The sequence below is a fragment of the Neophocaena asiaeorientalis genome, unplaced genomic scaffold, assembly GCF_003031525.2.
Source record: "Neophocaena asiaeorientalis asiaeorientalis breed wild unplaced genomic scaffold, Neophocaena_asiaeorientalis_V1.1 scaffold36, whole genome shotgun sequence".
Classification (NCBI taxonomy): Eukaryota; Metazoa; Chordata; class Mammalia; order Artiodactyla; family Phocoenidae; genus Neophocaena; species Neophocaena asiaeorientalis.
In genome coordinates, this window is record NW_020174149.1 from 3,299,049 (window position 1) to 3,320,095 (window position 21,047).

General features: G+C 43.9%; 1 protein-coding gene across 1 annotated transcript in view; it reads right to left on the reverse strand.

Annotated features, from left to right (window-relative positions):
* Positions 1-16,409, reverse strand: part of OSBPL3 (oxysterol binding protein like 3) — a 193,498-nt gene extending 177,089 nt beyond the window's left edge. The window contains exon 1 of the mRNA XM_024755028.1: positions 16,145-16,409. The gene's annotated coding sequence lies outside the window, so the exon portion shown is untranslated. The remainder of the gene's footprint in view (positions 1-16,144) is intronic.
* Between the last annotated feature and the right edge of the window lie 4,638 nt (positions 16,410-21,047).

The window sequence follows — 21,047 nt, forward strand, 5'->3', positions numbered from 1 at the left end:
CTGGTCTCAAGCCAGTGCCATCTGCCTTCAGCCCACCCCCTCCCCCAGTTTATGAGTATGTGTACCTATGCATAATATGTACATGTTTACATATATAAACATATAAAATATATATTAGCTATGAATATATTTTTTCTCACATGGAAACATCCCATACATACCTTGGTATATATGGTATGTATGCCATAAATCTATGTAGTCTACACTGTTGTTTTTTTTTTAACTTAACTCAGAGATTGTTACAAATCAGTAGATGTAGAGATGCTTCATTTTTAACTGCTCCATTACTCATTAATCAGTTCCTACTAATGGACAATTAGGTTATTTGCAATCCTTTTATTCAAACAATGCTTCAATAAATAACTTTGCACATATATCATTGTGCACATTTACTTATCTGTAGGATTAAATTCACAGAACTGTTATGGCTGGTTCAAAGGGTGCATGTGTTTGCAGTTTTGACAAATACTGCCAAGGGCTCTACACAGAGCTTGGACCAATTTACATTTCCATCTACCATGAATACCTGTTTCCTCAAACCTCTGCCAACAGTTACCACATTTTCTGACATGTGCCAATCTGATAGGTGAAAAGCATCTCACTAAAGTTTTAACTTACCTTTCTCTTTTTATGAGTGAGGTTAGAGTTTTCACATGTTTAAGCGTCATTTGTATGCAATTTTGTGAACTATTTGTTCAAATTCTTTGCCTCTACAGTAACTGTTCTTTCTCTTATTGATTTGTTGTAGTTCTTTATATATTGATGGAACTAGATCTTTGTGACATGAATTGCAATTTTCTAAATTTATTGATCACCTATTGACAGTTAAAAACGTTTGGCCCTGCAAAAATCATATATAGTCAAAAAAATCAATATTTTGTTTTACATCTTCAAAGGCTTTTCTATCTCCATTATTATTAATATGGTATTCTATTTTTTACTAGTTGTTTTAATGTTAAACTTTTGACCCATGTGAAATTTATTTTGATGGAAGCCATGGTGTAAGGCTCCAACATTTTCACCTGATTGTACCAACACCATTTATTATCTCCCAGAGAATCATCTTTGCCTTCTCTCTCAACCCTGGACCCCAATTTCCTAGTGCCTAGGGGCTGTCATTCTAACTTTCCAATATTTTTTGCTGCCTTTCCTTTCTTCTCCCACTGTGACCACCCTAGTTCAGGTCTCACTGTGCTTATACTCCCAGCCTCTGACCTTCTCTACCACCCCTAGAATACTTTCTCTAAGATAGCTCCCACCACGTCACCTCCTTGTTCACTTTCCACAGGATAAAGTCCAAACCCTTACTATAGGATTCAGGATCCACTCCATTTGCGCCCCAACCTACCTCCCCATTCTCATATCCTGTCACTATTCCCATTTAAAACAGTCCTTCTCATGAAACTGGAGGGTTCGTCACTCCTCAAAATGCTACGCCTTGAGCAAAACAAATAAATGTATACAGCAAAACAGAAAGAGACTCACAGATACAGAAGACAAACCAGTGCATATCAGTGGGGAGATGGAAACGGGGAGGGGCAAGAAAGTATAGGATTAAGAGGTGCAAACTACTATGTATAAAATAGATAAGCAACAAGAATATATTGTACAGCACGGGGAACTACAGCCATTATTTTGTAATAACTGTAAAAGGAATATAACCTACAAAAAGACTGAATCACACCTGAAACTAATACAATATTGTAAATCAACAACACCTCAATAAAAAAAAAATGTAGGGAGGAGCTTCAAGATGGCGGAAGAGTAAGACGTGGAGATCACCTTCCTCCCCACAAATACATTAGAAATACATCTACACGTGGAACAACTCCTATAGAACACCTACTCAACGCTGGCAGAAGACCTCAGACCTCCCAAAAGGCAAGAAACTCCCCACGTACCTGTGTAGGGCAAAAGAAAAAAGCAAAAACACACACAAAAGAATAGGGACCTGACCTGCACCAGTGGGAGGGAGCTGTGAAGGAGGAAAGGTTTACACACACTAGGAAGCCCCTTCGCGGGCGGAGACTGCGGGTGGTGGAAGGCGGACGCTTCGAAGCCACGGAGGAGAGCACAGCAACAGGGGTGCGGGGGGCAAAGTGGAGAGATTCCCGCACAGAGGATCGGTGCCAACCAGCACTCACCAGTCCGAGAGGCTTGTCTGCTCACCCGCCGCGGCGGAAGGGGCTGGGAGCTGAGGCTCGGGCTTCGGTCGGAGCGCCGGGAGAGGACTGGGGTTGGCGGTGTGAACACAGCCTGCAGGGGGTTAGTGCACCACGGCTAGCCAGGAGGGAGTCCGGGAAAAAGTCTGGAGCTGCCAAAGAGGCAAGAGACTTGTTTCTTGCCTCTTTGTTTCCTGGTGCGCGAGGAGAGGGGATTAAGAGCGTTGCTTAAAGGAGCTCTAGAGACGGGCGCGAGCCGCGGCTATCAGCACAGACCCCAGAGAGGGGAACGAGACGCTAAGGCTGCTACTGTTGCCACCAAGAAGCCTGTGTGCAAGCACAGGTCACTCTGCACACTTCCCCTCCCGGGAACCCATGCAGCCCGCCACTGCCAGGGTCCCACGATCCAGGGAAACTTCCCCGGAAGAACACACGGCACGCCTCAGGCTGGTGCAACGTCATGCTGGCCTCTGCCGCTGCAGTCTTGCCCCGCATCCGTACCCCTCCCTCCCGCAGCCTGAGTGAGCCAGAGACCCTGAATCACCTGCTACTTTAACCCCGTCCTGTCTGGGCGTGGAACAGACGCCCTCAGGTGACCTACACGCAGAGGCAGGGCCAAATACAAAGCTGAACCCCAGGAGCTGTGCGAACAAAGAAGAGAAAGGGAAATTTCTCCCAGCAGCCTCAGGAGCAGCAGATTAAATCTCCACAGTCACTTTGATGTACCCTGCATCTGTGGAATACAGGAATAGACAATGAATTATCCCAAAATTATGAAGGTGGACTTAGGGAAAAATGAGATATATATATATATATTTATATATATATATCATATGCTTCTGTGTGTATGAGTATGCTTCTGTATGTGATTTTGTCTGTACAGCTTTGCTTTTACCATTTGTCCTAGGGTTCTGCCTGTCCGGTTTTTGTTCGTTTGTTTGGTTGGTTTTTAGTATACTTTTCAGTGCTTGTTATCATTGGTGGATTTGTTTTTTGGTTTGGTTGTTCTTTCTTTTTTTTAATTACTTTAAAAAAATTTTAATACTTATTTTTTGTTTTTAATTTGAATAACTTTTCTATTTTACTTTAATTATTTTATCTTTTTCTTTCTTTCTTTCTTTCTCCCTTTTATTCTGAGCCATGTGGATGACAGGCTCTTGGTATTCCAGCCAGGCATCAGGGCTGTGCCTCTGAGGTGGGAGAGCCAAGTTCAGGACACTGCTCTACCAGAGACCTCCCAGCTCCACGTAATATCAAATGGCAAAAATATCCCAGAGATCTCCATCTCAACACCAAGACCCAGATCCACTCAATACCCAGCAAGCTACAGTGCTGGACACCCTATGCCAAACAACTAGCAAGACAGGAACACAACCCCACCCATTAGCAGAGAGGCTGCCTAAAATCATAATAAGGTAACAGACACCCCAAAATACACCACCAGACGTGGACTTCCCACCACAAAGACAAGATCCAGCCTCGTCCACCAGAACACAGGCACTAGTCCCCTCCACCAGGAAGCCTACACAACCCACTGAACCACCTTAGTCACTGGGGACAGACACCAAAAACAACAGGAACTACGAACCTGCAGCCTGTGAAAAGGAGACCCCAAACACAGTAAGTTAAACAAAATGAAAAGACAAGAAATCAAAAGAAAGCTGGAGTAGCAATTCTCATATCAGACATAATAGACTTTAAAACAAGGACTATTACAAGAGACAAAGCAGGACACTACATTATGATCAAGGGATCAAACCAAGAAGAAGGTATAACAATTGTAAATATTTATGCACCCAACATAGGAGCACCTCAATACATAAGGCGAATACTAACAGCCATAAAAGGGGAAATGGACAATAACACAATCATAGTAGGGGACTTTAACACCCCACTTTCACCAATGGACAGATCATCCAAAATGAAAATAAAAAAGGAAACACAAGCTTTAAATGATACATTAAACAAGATGGACTTAACTGATATTTATAGGACATTCCATGCAAAAACAACAGAATACACTTTCTTCTCAAGTGCTCATGGAACATTCTCCAGGATAGATCGTATCTTGGGCCCCAATCAAGCCCTGGTAAATTTAAGAAAACTGAAATCGTATCAAGTATCTTTTCTGACTACAACGCTATGAGACTAGGTATCAATCACAGGAAAAAAATCTGTAAAAAATACAAACACATGGAGGCTAAACAATACACTACTTAATAACCAAGAGATCACTAATGAAATCAGGGAGGAAATCAAAAAATACGCAGAAACAAATGACAATGAAAATACAACGACTCAAACCTATGGGACGCAGCAAAAGCAGTTCTAAGAGGGAAGTTTATAGCAGTACAGTCCTACCTCAAGAAGCAAGAACCATCTCAAATAAACAACCTAACCTTACACTTAAAGCAATCAGAGAAAAAAGAACAAAAAAACCCCCAAAGTTAGCAGAAGGAAAGAAATAGTAAAGATAAGATCAGAAATAAATGAAAAAGAAATGAAGGAAACGATAGCAAAGATGAATAAAACTAAAAGCTGGTTCCTTGAGAAGATAAACGAAATTGATAAACCGTTAGCCAGACTTATCATGAAAAAAAGGGAGAAGACTCAAATCAATAGAATTAGAAATGAAAAAGGAGAAGTAACAACTGACACTGCAGAAATACAAAGCATCATGAGAGATTACTACAAGCAAGTATATGCCAATAAAATGGACAACCTGGAAGAAATGGACAAATTCTTAGAAACGCACAACCTTCTGAGACTGAACCAGGAATAGAAAATAGGAACAGACCAATCACAAGCACTGAAATTGAAAGTGTGATTAAAAATCTTCCAACAAACAAAAGCCCAGGACCAGATGGCTTCACAGGCGAATTCTATCAAACATTTAGAGAAGAGCTAACACCTTTCCTTCTCAAACTCTTCCAAAATATAGCAGAGGGAGGGACACTCCCAAATTCATTCTATGAGGCCACCATCACCCTGATACTAAAAACAGACAAACATGTCACAAAAAAAGAAAAGTACAGACCAATATCACTGATGAACATAGATGCAAAAATCCTCAACAAAATACTAGCAAACAGAGTCCAACAGCACACTGAAAGGATCATACACCATGATCAAGTGGGGTTTATCCCAGGAATGCACGGATTCTTCAATATACGCAAATCAATCAATGTGATAAACCATATTAACAAACTAAAGGAGAAAAATCATATGATTATCTCAATAGATGCAGAGGAAGCTTTCAACAAAATTCAACACTCATTTATGATAAAAACCCTCCATAAAGTAGGCATAGAGGGAACTTACCTCAACATAATAAAGGCCATATATGACAAACACACAGCCAACATCGTCCTCAATGGTGAAAAACTGAAAGCATTTCCACTAAGATCAGGAACAAGACAAGGTTGCCCACTCTCACCACTGTTATTCAACATAGCTTTGGAAGTTTTAGCCACAGCAGTCAGAGAAGAAGAAGAAATTAAAGGAATCCAAATCGGAAAAGAAGAAGTAAAGCTGTCACTGTTTGCAGATGACATGATACTATACATAGAGAATCCTAAAGATGCTACCAGAAAACTACTAGAGCTACTCAGTGAATTTGGTAAAGTAGCAGGATACAAAATTAGCACAGAAATCTCTTGCATTCTTATATGGTAATGATGAAAAATTTGAAAGTGAAATTAAGAAAACACTCCCATTTACCACATGGTCATGGACAACCTATGGGCAAGACGGGAATAAAGACGCAGACCTACTAGGGAATGGACTTGAGGACACGGGGAGGAAGAAGGGTAAGCTGGGACAAAGTTAGAGAGTGGTAATGTATATATGGACATATATACACCACCAAATGTAAAATAGATAGCTAGTGGGAAGCAGTCGCATAGCACAGGGAGATCAGCTCGGTGCTTTGTGACCAGCTAGAAGGGTGGGATTGGAAGGGTGGGAGGGAGGGAGACACAAGAGGCAAGAGATATGGGGATATATGTATATGTATAACTGATTCACTTTGTTATAAAGCAGAAACTGACACACCATTGTAAAGCAATTATATTCCAATAAAAAATGTTAAGAAAAAAAAATGCTACACCTTGGCTCATCTTGCATTCTCTACCTGGAGTGTCCTTTCACCTAGCTCTCCATTCCCTTCCTTCGTCTCAATCCTACACGTCCTTCAAGGCTTGGCTCAGATGCCCCCTTCTCTGCAGAAGAGTCTCCCATGGCCTCTCTGTGCTCCCACCACACCTCAGCATCTTATTTACAGCAAATGTTACACCCCTCCTTGTCTCTCACATTGTGTGTTTATAACTGTCCTTCCCAGCTGGAGGGAATGTTCCTTGAGAGCAGGGGCTGTGGCTAATCCATTATTATTATACATAATAAATAGTATTTAATAAAGTGAAAATGCCTTAGCCTAGTGGTTCTCAAACTTTAGTGAGTATCAGAATCACCCGAAGGGCTTGTATAAACAGATAGCTGGGCCCTCCCCTCAGTTTCTGATTCAGTAGTTCTGCAGTGGGGCCCGAGAATTTGCGTTTCTAACATGTTCCCAGGTGATGCTGCTCAGCAACTTGTGGAACCACACTTTGAAAACCACTGCCTCAGACTACACCTCAAACCTCAAACTGCAAGCCTTTGAAAACGTGAACACAGTCACATGTCCAAAAATCTCCTGCAGGAGGAAATCCTCTGGAGCTGGGTGTCCTTTACATACGTGTAGATTTCATCTTGTCCAAACAGTTCAGCCTAAGAAGGCAGTGATCAGCTCAAGGCCACAGAGGCAGAAGCACTTCCGGGGCTGGATTCATCCTCTGATTCTCTGACTCCTACTTCTGTGCTCTCCACCACACAGAGGGGCCCTCTGGTCAATGACCCGACTGCACCACAGCTCTGCCACCCAGCCCCTTTGTGACTGTGGGTAGACTACGTAAGCCCCCCTAGGCTTGTGATAGTCTGGGGTTCTTTGAGTGGAAGCAAGAGAAAATATTCCGGCAACTGAAACAAACAAAAAAATGTACTGGGAAAATATTAGTTTCAGGAAGTAAGGAGGGGCTGGAGAGGAAAGCACAGGCACAGCTTCATGGGACCTGGAGCCAGACTATAACAATGCCATGTGGACAAGAATGGTTGGGTCAGGACACACCCTTGGCAGCAGAATCTCCATGACCCTCGGCATTGGACCCAGATTCCAGCCAGAGGCATCTGACTGGTCTGGCTCCCAGGGCCACCCACAGCCGAGGAGAATGGGGCTCCTCGTTCTAGACCCTAAGGCAAGAAGTGATCCCTCAAATAGAAATCAGGAAGGGTAAATGGATGCTGGACAACCAAAGAGCAAGTAATTGCTCCCCAGCCTCTGTTCGGTCATTGGTAAACTGTTATGCTGACAGCTACCTCATACATTATTGGAAGATATAATGAGATAGTAAAAGTACAGCACTAAACCTGGCACAGAGTAAGTGCTCCACAGTTACCTGCTGCCATTGCTATTATTACTGTTCTTTGCAATTACCATCACCCCCTTTAAAGTCAGGATGGTTCCCCATTCCCTAAAGACCCCAACAAGCTCCAAAGGACACTTCAGTTAATTCTATAGAAATCTGCTTGAAGCAACTCTGAACCCATAAGAAAAACCCAAGTGGGTCTTCCCTGCATTCTTTGAGGTCAAGTACCCCTCGTCCACTTCATCTCAGATGCTAGACAACAGAACTACACTCGAATTGGAGCCAGCAAGTTATTTTAAGCCACTTCCATGGCCATGCTGGAGAACAGGTTGTTAGATCTCATTCGGTTTCAGTTACAAAGCTGGTAAGAACTCAACTTTGGATTCAGTTCCCAGTAGCAAATAAACACACCTGTGTGTATCATCACAGCAATTCAAACCCTAGGGAGAGGAATTAAACCCCTCCTCCTACTCAGTTCCACCTGGCCTCCGGCAATCAGCAGAAAGACACAGAAAGGGCAGGACTTCACTCCTGTCATCCCCTTCTGAGGATTCCCTTTCCTCCTCCTCCTCCTTCAGACCATCAGCAGCCTGAATCATGACCTACAGAAAAATGGAATTTTTCTCTCCAGGGTCCCAATTAAAATCCAGACTCATTCCCTTGGAGCTACAGATCCTCGCTGTAATTAACAAATTCTCTGTGACTGTTTACTATCTCCTTGAAGGGAGGTTCCACATCTGTCTCAGTCATCACCATATCCCCTGTACCCAGTCTGGTGTCTGGCACACAGTGCGTGCTCAACAAACACGCATTCAGTGTATGGACAAAGATCATACAGCATGCTTTCCTTCTAGAGAGGCATTTACTTCAAGTTTAATCATGTTTGTGAGATTAATAAAATATATTATTTAGCTTCTGCTTCTAAACATTTCAGATCACTGCCCACCACAAATGATTCGGAGAGGGATATTTGTTTCATAAGACTTAAAGTATAAATTTCTTGTATTACGGCATTTGATATCAAGATAGAAAACAAGTAAGGGAATCTTTCACAGTACTACCTTTTAATACACAAGTGGAGAAATGTTATATTGAGAAGTGTATGACCCACACAACATTAAAAACAAACAGATTTTAATATTTTAACCATAGAGAGTAAACAAAAGAGTAATCTTGATTGTATACTGGCAGTCACAGATCCTCTGATGATCTCTTTTTGGGGTCCTCTCTGCAATTGAATTCTGTTCTGCTTTATATTCAAGCTACTTTTCAATTCAGGTCCACTGTCTCACGATCTCAGAAATCACAGATGAGGAAGAATATCCTCTGGGGTTGTCCATCTAGCTTTACACCCCCTCAGAGAGCTGGGTTTATTACCTCGGCTATTCTTTTGTGAGTAAATACAGACACCTAGACAGCGACAGAATGCTCATCTAAAGAAATTTTATATGAAAGCAATTTGTTTCTCAGCTTTAAACCCACACATTATCATTATTATTTAAGAATCATTTTCCACTCATATTCCAGGGGTCTTGGGGTGTCTAGAAACAATCATATTCTGGCTCCCAAACAAACAGATTTAAGCAGAGTGATTATAAAACAAGTCCAGCGAAAATTCAATTTCAGGGTATAAACAGTGTGACTAAGAACAATAAAATTACCAATACACTTTCCATATTTTTTCTAAGATGAAGGAAATATTTCATCAACTCCAAAACAAAAGAATCAGACAAATAACTAAAGGAGCACTTCTTCTACTCCTTCATGTTGCTATTCCATTTATGATAAAAGAATTTTAAAATTTTCACATAGATGAAGTAAGCCCAGGAATGACATTGGAAGGCTACAGTCTGCCTGCTATAAGCTTCTACAAAGAATCATCTTGGAACAAATTAATATTTTTCAATCTTTTCATATAAGAGGACTTCTTTGTGAAAAATATTTTGCTCCAGACTTTTAAGAAATTCAGGTGTCTTTCATTTTTTACCTACTATGAAAAGGTTCAAACATATACAAAACTGTACAGCAGCACTGTCCAAGAGAAATGTAATATGAACCATATAAGCAATTTTAAGTCGCCAATTACAGAGTAAAAGAAAACAGGTGAAATTAGTTTTAATTATGTATTATAACAATCCAAAATGTTACCATTTCAGCATGTAAGCAAACAATAAAAAATTATTGAGATAATTTTACATCCTTTTTCGAACGAACTCTCGGAAACTCAGTGTGTATTTCATACCTACAGTACAGCTCACCAAGAATTAGCCACACCTCAAGTACACCACTGCCACATGTAGCCAACGGCTGCCCCAGGGGCCAGCAGAGATGGGGAAAAGCATTAAAAAGCCCATGAACTCACCACTCCCCTTCAGTCAACTCACACACAGCCTGGCTTCCTCTATTCTCCCTCTCCACCCCCAGGATATTTTAAAGCAAATCCTAAAAATAGTACCATTTCATCCATGTTCAAATTTCCTTGATTGTCTCCTAATATTTTTTTTAACAGTGGATTTGTTCAAATCGGGATCTAATCAATCAACTATGAGGATCTCTTTTTAATGGCAATGTTTTTTGATGACAGCTGCATAACAGGAGCTATACTTTTAGTAAAATGCTTTATTAATTCAGATGTTTATTACACATCTGTCTTGCGCCAGGTACTGTTCTAGCCCCAAGACACAGCAGTGAGCGAGACTCAAAGGAACTTCCGGTTTAAATCCTGCCTGCACAGTCGGATTGTTTGGGGAAGGTTTAAAAAAAAAACTCCAGTTCCATCTGGCAAATGGATAAATAAAACGTGGTCTATACAAACAACAGGTTGTTATTAGGCAATAAAAAGGAATGAAGCACTGATTCATGCTACAACAGGGGTGAACCCAACTATAACATGCTAAGTGAAAGAAGCCAGACACAAAAGCATGATTCCATTTTCCTGAAATGTCCAGAATAGGCAAATACATACACACCTAAAGTAGACCAGTGGTTGCAAGGTGAGTAGGGAAACTGCTAACAGGTGTAGATTTCTTTTGGCAGTAATAAAATGTTCTAAAATTAATTACAACATGACAGTTGCACAACTGTGAATATACTAAAGACCATTAAATTGTATACTTTAAATGGGTGAATTGTATGAAATGTGAGTTATAACTCAATAAAGCTTTTATAAAAAAAATAAGTAACTGGATAAAGTACGTTACATTCACACAATGGAATACTATCCAGCTGTAACACAGAATGAGAAAATGTCTTTGAAAAAAATTCCATGGGCTTCCCTGGTGGCGCAGTGGTTGAGAGTCCGCCTGCCGATACAGGGGACAAGGGTTCTTGCCCCGGTCTGGGAAGATCCCACATGCCGCGGAGCGGCTGGGCCCGTGAGCCAGGACTGCTGAGCCTGCGCGTCCGGAGCCTGTGCTCCGCAATGGGAGAGGCCACAACAGTGAGAGGCCCGCATACAGAAAAAAAAAAAAAAAAAAATTCCAGGGACCAGCCCTCTTCACCCCATGCCACTTGATTCAGAAACTTTGCAAGTTGGGCCTAGGTAGGGAAAAGCTTTTTAGACCCCTAAGTGATTCTAATGTAAGCCAAATGAGAGTCAGTTGTTCCATGGAAGATCCAGTCAAGTGACCAGCAGTTTACACAACGGTACGATAACTGCTCCCTCCAAAACAGATAGGCACAGAGTGCCATGCATGTTTTCCAACTTCAACTTGGAGGCAGCAGCAGAGGAAGTCTTCCTATAAGTGACATTCAGGCTGAAATGTGATGGATGAGTGGGAACCAGCCAGGTGAACATGGGTGAGAAGGAAGACGTTGTAAAGAGGACATAACTTCATGCGGAAACTGGGAGGCCAGAATACATTATTCATGGCCCTGGCGATATAGGTGGGGAGCTGAATTTAGTTCAGTGTGACTAGAACACACAGAGCGAAGTGATGCGCTATGAGCCAGAGGTGATTCATAGAAGATCTAGTAAGTCAGGTTTAAAAATGAGAAATATTCATTCATCAATAAAACATTGATGAAAATTTAGTTTCGATTCCATAACAGTTTTAATATACTTTTAATAACAACTTTACGATATATATGAAAAATAGTGTATATAAGATGCAAGATATTTACCCTACAGACAATGCTTGTTTATTTTTATGGGTTTGAGATCTCCTTACAATATCTGCAAGGTGAAAACAACCAGAATAAGTGCTTTTCGTGGATTTAAATAATTAGGATTTCTATTGCTTCATCATAAATTGATGAAGGTATTACAGTATTGTGGATCAAAAAGTAGGAAACAAAATGCCACATTCCAATTACTTTTTTCACAAAATATTCTAACAGCGTATAACCACATACAGTTGTTTCTACTCTTTTTTAATTGTGCACCTACTATGGATAGCATACGAGGCTTAGCGATGTGGGGATACAAACAGAAGGAATAGATACTAGTCCTGCCTTCAAGGCATCTACAATGTAGTAAGGGAGCTAATACATTTGAATAAATAACTAGGCCAGGAGGCACTGGGGTGGAGGAATGTGTGGGGTGGGTATGAAAGAAAGTGCTGAAGAGTGTGTGTGTTTTAATGCTATGAGAGACTGAGTTCAGAGAGATGATTCTGGCAGAACTGGTTTATGAGTTCAGCCTTGAAAGACCTGGGGTTTCACAGGTAGAGGCAATGAAAGAGCTTTCTAGGCAACAGCAGTATAAGAGCAAAGGCAAAATGCCCTGTTGCTGAATACAGTTCAGGCTGGGGAACAATGGGTGAAGGCAGACACTGAGCCCAGGCTGCCGGATCCCGACTTTAGGCTAAGGAGTCTACCTTAAATGGGGAGAGAAAGGACCAGGGGTTTGAGTCTCAACTCCACCTTGTATTAGTTGTAAAGTAGTTGCAAACTTAACTTCTCCTCGTCTCATCCAGAGATTGGGGGTATAATAACAGTGCCTGCTTTGCTGTTGCTCTGAGGATTAAACGCAATTTTAAATCCACGTAAGGTACTCATGACCGTACCTGGCACAAGAAGGTCAACAGCTACTGCTGCTGTTATTAATATTATAATTATTATTAACTATATAAGCCACTCAAGAAGTTTTAGCAATATAATGACAGTATCTAGAGAATTTACCTGACTGTGATATGAAGGCGGGGCTGAGGGAGACAATGTAAGCTATGTTAGGACAGAGTAGAGAAGTCCCTAAGACTCTGAGCTAAGATGCTGCAGGGGCAACTGGAAGGCATGGATGTGAAAGACAAGAGGGAGGAGAGATACGAGCTGGGGTGAGTATAAACATGGTCTAAACAGTAGTGACTGGGAAGTTAAGAAGGACATTTCCAGAGAAGGGGGATAAAAGCTGACGAATAAGATATAGACAGGAGGGACTTCCCTGGTGGTGCAGTGGTTAAGAATCCACCTGCCAGTGCAGGGGACACGGGTTCGAGCCCTGGTCTGAGAAGATCCCACATGCCACAGAGCAACTAAGCCCATGTGCCACAACTACTGAGCCTGAGCTCTAGAGCCCATGAGCCACAACTACCGAGCCCGTGTGCCTAGAGCCCGTGCTCCACAACAAGAGAAGCCTCGACAGTGAGAAGCCCACACACCTCAATGAAGAGTAGCCCCTGCTCGCCGCAACCAGAGAAAGCCCACGTGCAGCAACGAAGACCAAACAGAGCCAAAAATTAATTAATTTTAAAAAAAGATGTAGACAGGAAAGGAATTCACAGGCAACTATAAACAACTCTCAGTTCTGAAGCCTCCTTCAACTTAACAGCCTCCATGTTCCTCAGTGCCCTACAGTTCCATCATTTCTGTGGGCGTTCTGGGTTGAAGGATTCTCCAACCCTCCCTGGAGTACTCTTTTTCTTTTTATAAATTTATTTATTTATTTATATTTATTTTTGGCTGCACTGGGTCTTCGTTGCTGCACGGGGCTTTCTCTAGTTGTGGTGAGCGGGGGCTACTCTTCATTGCAGTGGCTTCTCTTGTTGCGGAGCATGGGCTCTAGGCACACGGGCTTCAGTAGCTGTGGCATGTAAGCTCAGTAGTTGTGGCATGTGGGCTCAGTAGTTGTGGCTTGCAGGCTCTAGAGCACGGGCTCAGTAGTTGTGGCTCACAGGATCTAGAGCACAGGCTCAGTAGTTGTGGCACACAGGCTTAGCTGCTCCACGGCATGTGGGATCTTCCCAAACCAGGGCTCGAACCCATGTCCCTTGCATTGGCAGGCGGATTCTTAACCACTGCATCACCAAGGAAGTCCTGGAGAACTCTTGAAATGGAATTAACAATTAAGAAAATATAGTACTGCCAAGAGGCACAGTATAAATGAAACCGTGGATTATCCATCATGCAAGGAAAAACATTATACTACCCCTAAAACTGGAATGAAGTAGAAGAAAAAAGGGATCTCTAATTTCTTCCCATCCTCTATTTTGCCATTAGCTCTTCAGGTGGTAACCATGACATACTTAGCTAACTTCTTGCTCTCAGTTTTACTACAAGAGAACAAAGAGTCGAAATGTAGTTATTTTGCCAAAAGGTTGCTGCAGAAGCTTCTGGAACTAGTAGTGGTTTCTAACTCTCCATTCTACATATGGGAACAGAGGTACTAGCTGGTCTTCCAGTACTTTCCTTAAGAGGCAGAAAGCATTACTGTGTTCAGAGTTCATTTACCACAGTGGGTAAAACCCATCAGATTTCTTTTTAGATTTAGGTGAAAGTAAATTTAAATCCAGGTGAAAGGAGAATTTCCTTTCCTCCTACATTAAATGTGCCTCATCTACCAGGCCCACAAACCATAAACTCATCCACAAATATCAATGGCAGTAAGAGTCTCAACAATTCAGAAAATAGTACAACTAGACTCTTATTGGCAGTGGAAAGTTTATAGCTCAGCCTCAGGTGGTTTTAATATGCTGTAACATTGAACTCTATCATAATGAGTTAACATCTAATTAAATAGTGGGAGGAGAAATTTCAGTCTAGTGGAAGGAGCTAAAGATTTACACTCAGAAAGACTATTAGTAAAAATCTAACTCAGCAATCTACTACTGACCCTGGGCAGGTCCCCAAACCTAGGCTGCAGTTTCTTCATCTATAAAATGGAGATAACCTCACAGCACTGCCATCAAGATGGCGAAGATGAAAGAATACAGCCTATGGCAGCCTGGTAGTATCTGCTTTACAGCATAATTATTAGCTATTATTGAAACTAAATCTCAGTAATGATAAAATCTTTTGGTTAAGCAATAGCTTTTGTTATAAATAAAGCTAAATGTCTACTGGCTGTAATGGTGGAAACCACATTTTAGTTTCTTGGAAGCAGCCCAGCACAATAGAGAGAAAATGAGCTGGAATTCTAGTTCTGCCAGGATAATCTTGGGAAAACTGGTTAACCTGCTGGAGCCTCAATTTCCCATCTAGTTAGAAATACCTAGCTAATAAGACTATATACCAAACAGGGTGGTGTGCTAGTATGTTGGTGGAGGGGATGGTCATTTAGCTTGGGTGCGTTTCAGCCCAGGCCTGCCTAGTTGGTCTCCTTGGGCCAGATGGGGGGCCTCACCTTGAATGATGCTTAGAGGTAGAGTGTGGGTGATCAAAAGTTAGACCTACACCTTTACCTGTCTATGGATGGATCTGTTTTGCAGCTGCAGCTTAAAACATTTCTAGATGCCCTCATCCCAGTACTCAAACTCTGAGGGTCAGGGCAACATTGTTGGTGGGGGGGGCGTTGGTCAGATGCACCTCAGCGCAATCCCCAGACACATCGAAAGCGACAACTTCACAGCTCCCCTCATCTTAGAGTCCTGACTATAGAAGAGACTGGTAGTTCGTGAGACGGAGGAGGGAGAGTACAAATGTGAGTAAGGTGGCTGGCAAGTTGCATTACCGAAAAAGGGAGGCGCGCCCTGACCTAAGAAGTATCTGGACGATCTAGAACAATGCCCATTAGTGACTCCAGAAGCTGCAAACGCTTCCCAGGCTGCTGGGAAGCCCGAAGGGACAAGTGCCCTCAGACCGCAGCCTGGGTGCCGGAAAGTGGAGCAGGCCGGGTGGAGCAGGAGGCGGGCGAGCCCGAAGCCTGCAAGGCCAGCGCCTCCCAGGTGCCCCCGGCGCGCCCCAGCCCGCGGATGTGGTGAAGTCTCGCGCTCGGCCCAATCTAGCTGGTTTCCTGTGCCTCCCGCCCCGGCGCCGCGCCTCCCAGCTGCCCAGGACAACGCTCGGAGCCGCATCCTCCGGCGCCCCGACCCAGGCTCGGCGCCTTCTCGCCGTCAATCCCGGCCAAACCTTGCCTCTCAGGAGAGCACTCCAGGGCGGGCAGCACTCGGGCCCTAACTCCCGAGAGGCCGGCACCGAGGGCGACTCGGGGCTGCCCCCACTGACCGGTTGTTCCTCGGCGACAGGAGGCAGACTCCAGGCTTGCTGAGACCGGCGGCACCCCCCATACCGCAGCCCTTCCGAGCCCGCGCCACGGCCCGGGGCCCCACCACACCCCAGCGCCATCCTGGCGGGCATCCCGACTCTTACCTGCACGCTCTGCCGCCGCAGACGCCGCCTAGCTCTGGGGGTCGTCCACACACGCGGGAGGAGGCAAACCCGGCTTCTTCGGTCCCCCAGCAACGCACAGCTAATAGTTCCCTCACCAGCCGCAGGAGACAGGGGTGGGGAGGGCTACTCGCCTACGGCCGCCCGGGCCAGAACCTGCGCCGCGCACTGGCCGCCTGGCTCTCGGCTCCCCTTGTTCCGCCCGGCTCGCGTGCGCTGTTATCGCTCACCCAGTTCCCAGTACTTTGCCCAGAACTTCTCCGCGCGCGCCGCCAGGCGATTAGCTGGAGTGGGGAGCTAGGGGCGTGAGCGAGGAGGAGGAGCCAGAGCCCGCTCTGGGGCGGGGCCACGTGGGGAGGGCGGGAGGGACGGCAGAGTGACCCACACTCCCACCAACCAGGAGTCGCCTCCGGGGAAGGAGGTGGGGCCATGCACCTGGAAAAAGCACCGATTCCATGACGCAGTCAGGGGAGGCGGGAAGCCGGGTTCCCGACGGGTGCGAGGGGTGGAGGGAGGTGAGAATTGCCTCTGGGCGGGGGTAGGAGTTCCCGGCGGCCCAGCGCGCTATATGCGTGCCCTTGACACTCTGTAAATGTTCGTGGAGCGGCGTTTCCGGGCCAGGGAGGGTGGAAGAAGTGAGGGCGGCGCGTGAGAGGCTGGTTAAAGGACACGGTTTCAGAGGACACACTGGGCGAACAGGCAAAGAGGATTCGACCTCTTGAACTCAGACCGAGGCAAAGGGATAGAGAAAGGAAAAAATCACGTGGAGAAGGGAGGATTGCAGGCACGGGATGACGAAGGACAGAATCCCCATGGTATCCGGCGGGAGGCTGTGACCCCGACATCCAGAGGCAGTGATGCAGATTGGTGCCGGGTCCCAGGAGGAGACATGAGGGGAGCGTGGTTGTTTATTGTACGCAGTTCATGTGCGAAGGGGAGGGGAGAGAAAGCATCACAGTTACAATTAAAATGCAGGAGCTCCATGATAGACGAGAAATCCCACCCTAAAGCTCCTAAACCGGGGAGCTACCACAGACGTATCGGAAAGAGCGTTCCAGGCAGAGGGAGCGGCAAATGCAAGGTGTGTAACCTCGCTGAAGATCCTTCTAACCTACCTCACCGAGCTAGACCTTGACTGTGGCTCTCTAGGCGCGCTGTCTGTCACAGTGTAGGGGCTCCAGAATATTAAATTCCAGTGCCGCCCACCACCTGCGGCACTCGACACATTTCCAGCCTCCTAGACGACCCCAAATAAGGTTTCTGAGGTTATTGCCGGAGCCACGCTATCCGCATTTCATTCTTCGCGCTCGGTTCTCCGCTTTCTGGGGTCGTGGAATGTCTGGGATTGTCTGTCTTGGACCTGGCAGGCGACGAGCGAGGGCGGGAGGACCCCGACAAGCTGCCGAACAAACCCACCGTTATGCTGCCCGCGCTGGCACTCGGAAAACCTTATTGGAGAAGATTTAAAATCCAGTGATTTGGAGGTTCTTAAATCATCCCCCTGCACCCGACCAACGCCCGGTGGATGAAAGCTTCTGGCAGGCGCCCGGACCATTCATTCTGAACTCATGGAGTCACCCTGCCCACGCCCGTTGTTTTCCAGCCCTCCTTCCGTTTTTCGGTAATTCCTCTCAGAAGGAGAAGCTCAATTCCCCCCCCCCGCCCGCGCCCCGCTTCAAGCTCTTTTATTTCTCTTTATTTCTTTAACTTTCTCCATCACCCACCCTCACCCTGTTTCATGAGCATTGCTTTTTCTGCGGGAGACAAGCCTTAAATCCGAAAGGAAGTTATTTGTATAGGGCTTTATTGTTAAAACTACCATCCCGTTCTTCGCTTTTCCTTCAATTTCTTCCAAATAACCAAGTGTGTATTTTTTTTTCTATTTGTACTGAGGCAGTTAATTGGACAGCATGAGAATTATTCATATCGTGCCTTGCTTCCAAGAAAAAGAGGAATCTTACTGTGTCTTTTCAGTTTCCTCTTCCTAAATAATCTTCCAGGCTCACCAGCTCCTAAAAACAAAAGGGAAAAAATTAAAGTTGAATACAACACAGAGCTAATTATTCTTGAAAAAGATTGTTATGTCCTAAAATTAGCTTTCTCTTCAGAGTTTTATTTTAAAGCAAGGATCTGAATGTCTACTCCAGCGAGATCAGTGGTTCTATAGTAAGAGCTTCTAAAGACCCTCTTGGAACTGTTGGAACAAATACTTCTTATCTTTAGAGAAAAACACACCACGGTGGAGATTGTTCACACTTGGCTGAATGTTCCTAGCTTCTGAAATTCGTAATAGGTGAGTAGGTGTTAAAAGAGTTGATGTGTTTTCATAGTAGAGGAAGATGATGATAAAGGAGTTTAATGGAGGCCTCTAGAATCTGACTACCTGGGTTCCTCTCTTATGATGACCACTTCTTGATTCTGAGAGCACCTTTCTTTTTCTGCAAAAGAGAGGCAGTAATTGTATGTATTGGGCTCCAGGAAGAGTTTCATCCTCAGTCTGAAAAATGACTTTCACATGGCTTAACTCAGAGTTCTCAGTCTCAGCACTACTCACATTTGGGGCCAAATACTTCTTTGTTGCGGGGCGCTGTACTGTGTGGTTAGCAGCATCTCTGGCCTCTACCCACTAAATTCAAGGAACCTCCTCTCCTCCCACAACCAAAAATTTTCCAGACATTGCCAGATGTCCCCTGGAGGGCAAAACCACTCCTGGCTGAGTACCATTAGCCTAGCACATAGTAAGTGCCCACAGATTAGGACGCAGTATAAGGAAGTGCTTAAAGATATGGATTTCCAGAATGTAAACCTCAGGCAAATTTTGCTCCCATAAACCTCATCTTCAAAACAGGAATCATAATAATGCTAACTTCTTAAGACTGGCTAAGGATTAGATGAATGTGTGCATATAAAAGCAATTTGGATAATGCCTGGAATATGGTAAACTTAAGACATGAGCTTCTATTCTCATTTTCTTCCTGTGGAGTGAAGGCATTGGACTAGATCAGAGATGACATGGCTTATTTACTGATACTCCCCTCCCTGCCTCATGCCAGACATCACAATGAAGTCAAGGCTGTCGCTTCCGCTTAGCCTAAATAAGGTAAATAAGCCCTCAGAATCCTTCTCAACACAATGCTTTAGGAAGCAGCTACTGATAGAGCAAGGTCAGCAGGTGATTCAGGTGATGCTGAATCACCATGCTGAAGCTACATAAACTTCAAGCCATTTTAAGAATAGGATCTTAAATCGTCATAAGATTAGAGTATCAATCTTCTTGAATGGTGACTACAAGACAAATGTGATGAGAAGGAATTGTCACCTCATCAATGCCTTTTATGAAGGAAGGGGAGAGAGTTCCAGTATCTTGACTATAATCATACAGCCTATGAGTGATTAGAGGTTGGGTCTCCTACCCTCTTAAAGTGTTCCCTTTTGCCACTGCTACCACTTGTGGAGCAAACACTTGTCTGAAGCGGTGATGTAAACCACCATCCTGTATACCCTTAATTCATTTTTGTTCTCCTTTGCTTTTATCTGGGAAATGGATCAAAGTATTTAGTTGCATAGGAACACCTTGTAAGCATTCTCTCAAAAGTGTTAGTCCTCATGACTGAGGAACGCACATGAATTCACCAATTCCTTCATTAAATAGAGAGAGACTCCTCCTTTATATAAGGGATCATTGAGAGCCGGCATTTTAAGAGATCCAAAGTTGAATCAGTGGGTGTCCCTGCCCTCAACCTTTTTACAGTTTCGTATATTGGGCAGACCAGACATGGATATAAATAACTACAATACAAGCTAAAAAACAGAAAATGTCCTAAGAGAGGTACCAAAATTGTGTTCAGAGAAGGGAGGAATTATTTTGGGAATTAGGAGCAGAGAGTCACTTCTGCGTGTCTTTGTTGACATTTTTAACTTTTCAATCAAAAATTATTATTTATTACAATCAAGTTGCAACATCATTAGGCTTCCTCAATCAGACACAGCTCCTGCTTAGTTTAAGTGGAAACTATCAGTGCAACTAAAGGTCACAGTTCATTCTAACAGTCATTTTTTATCAGATGTTTAAAATTTCTGGAATGTTCTAGAGGAAAATTGCTCAACTTTAGTGACAACAGACTGACTTTATTCCAAGCATTGACAGAACCAGTTTTTAGCACATTATACTGTGGGAGCATAAGGCATATATATACCTTATACATAAGGTATATATTTTATAAAAAAGGAACAAAAAGATTAAGGCACAAATCGGGGTGATGCTTCTACAAGGCAAGGAACAGTAGAGATTGCCAGCAAACCACCAGAAGCGAGGAGACAGACATGAAACAGACTCTTCCTCACAGCTCTCAGCAGGAATCAACCCTGCCAACAGAATGATCTTGGATGTCTAGCCTCCAGAATCATGAAACCATAAATTTTTGTTATTTAAGTCATTCTGTTCGTGGTAATTTGTTATAATAGCTCTAGCAAACTAATAGAACCAGTCGTTCAATTCAACAAGGTGCCCAGAGCACTGACAAGGCAGAGAAGAGGATTAGGTGCAGTGTGGGTGAAGAAGTGCTGTGCAGGAGCTTACCCTCTAGTAGGGGAGGCAGATGTGGACACAGCGTGCAAAGTGGGCTGGCAGACACCCCCGAGAACTCTACCAACTTTGCTATATGTGTTTTCCAAAGGACCCCTCCCTCCACCCAAAAGTGATCTATAGTTTATACTGTTAGCTTTAACTTTAAAAAACAACCAACCAACCAAACCAAAACAAACCTTAGTAAGAATAATAATCAAATTGCCTAAGGTTCTAAACCCATTAATAATATAGATGACCACCAACACATCCCAAGGCTCTGCACCTGTGCAGTCTCCTTGGATCTCAAAGAAACTCTGC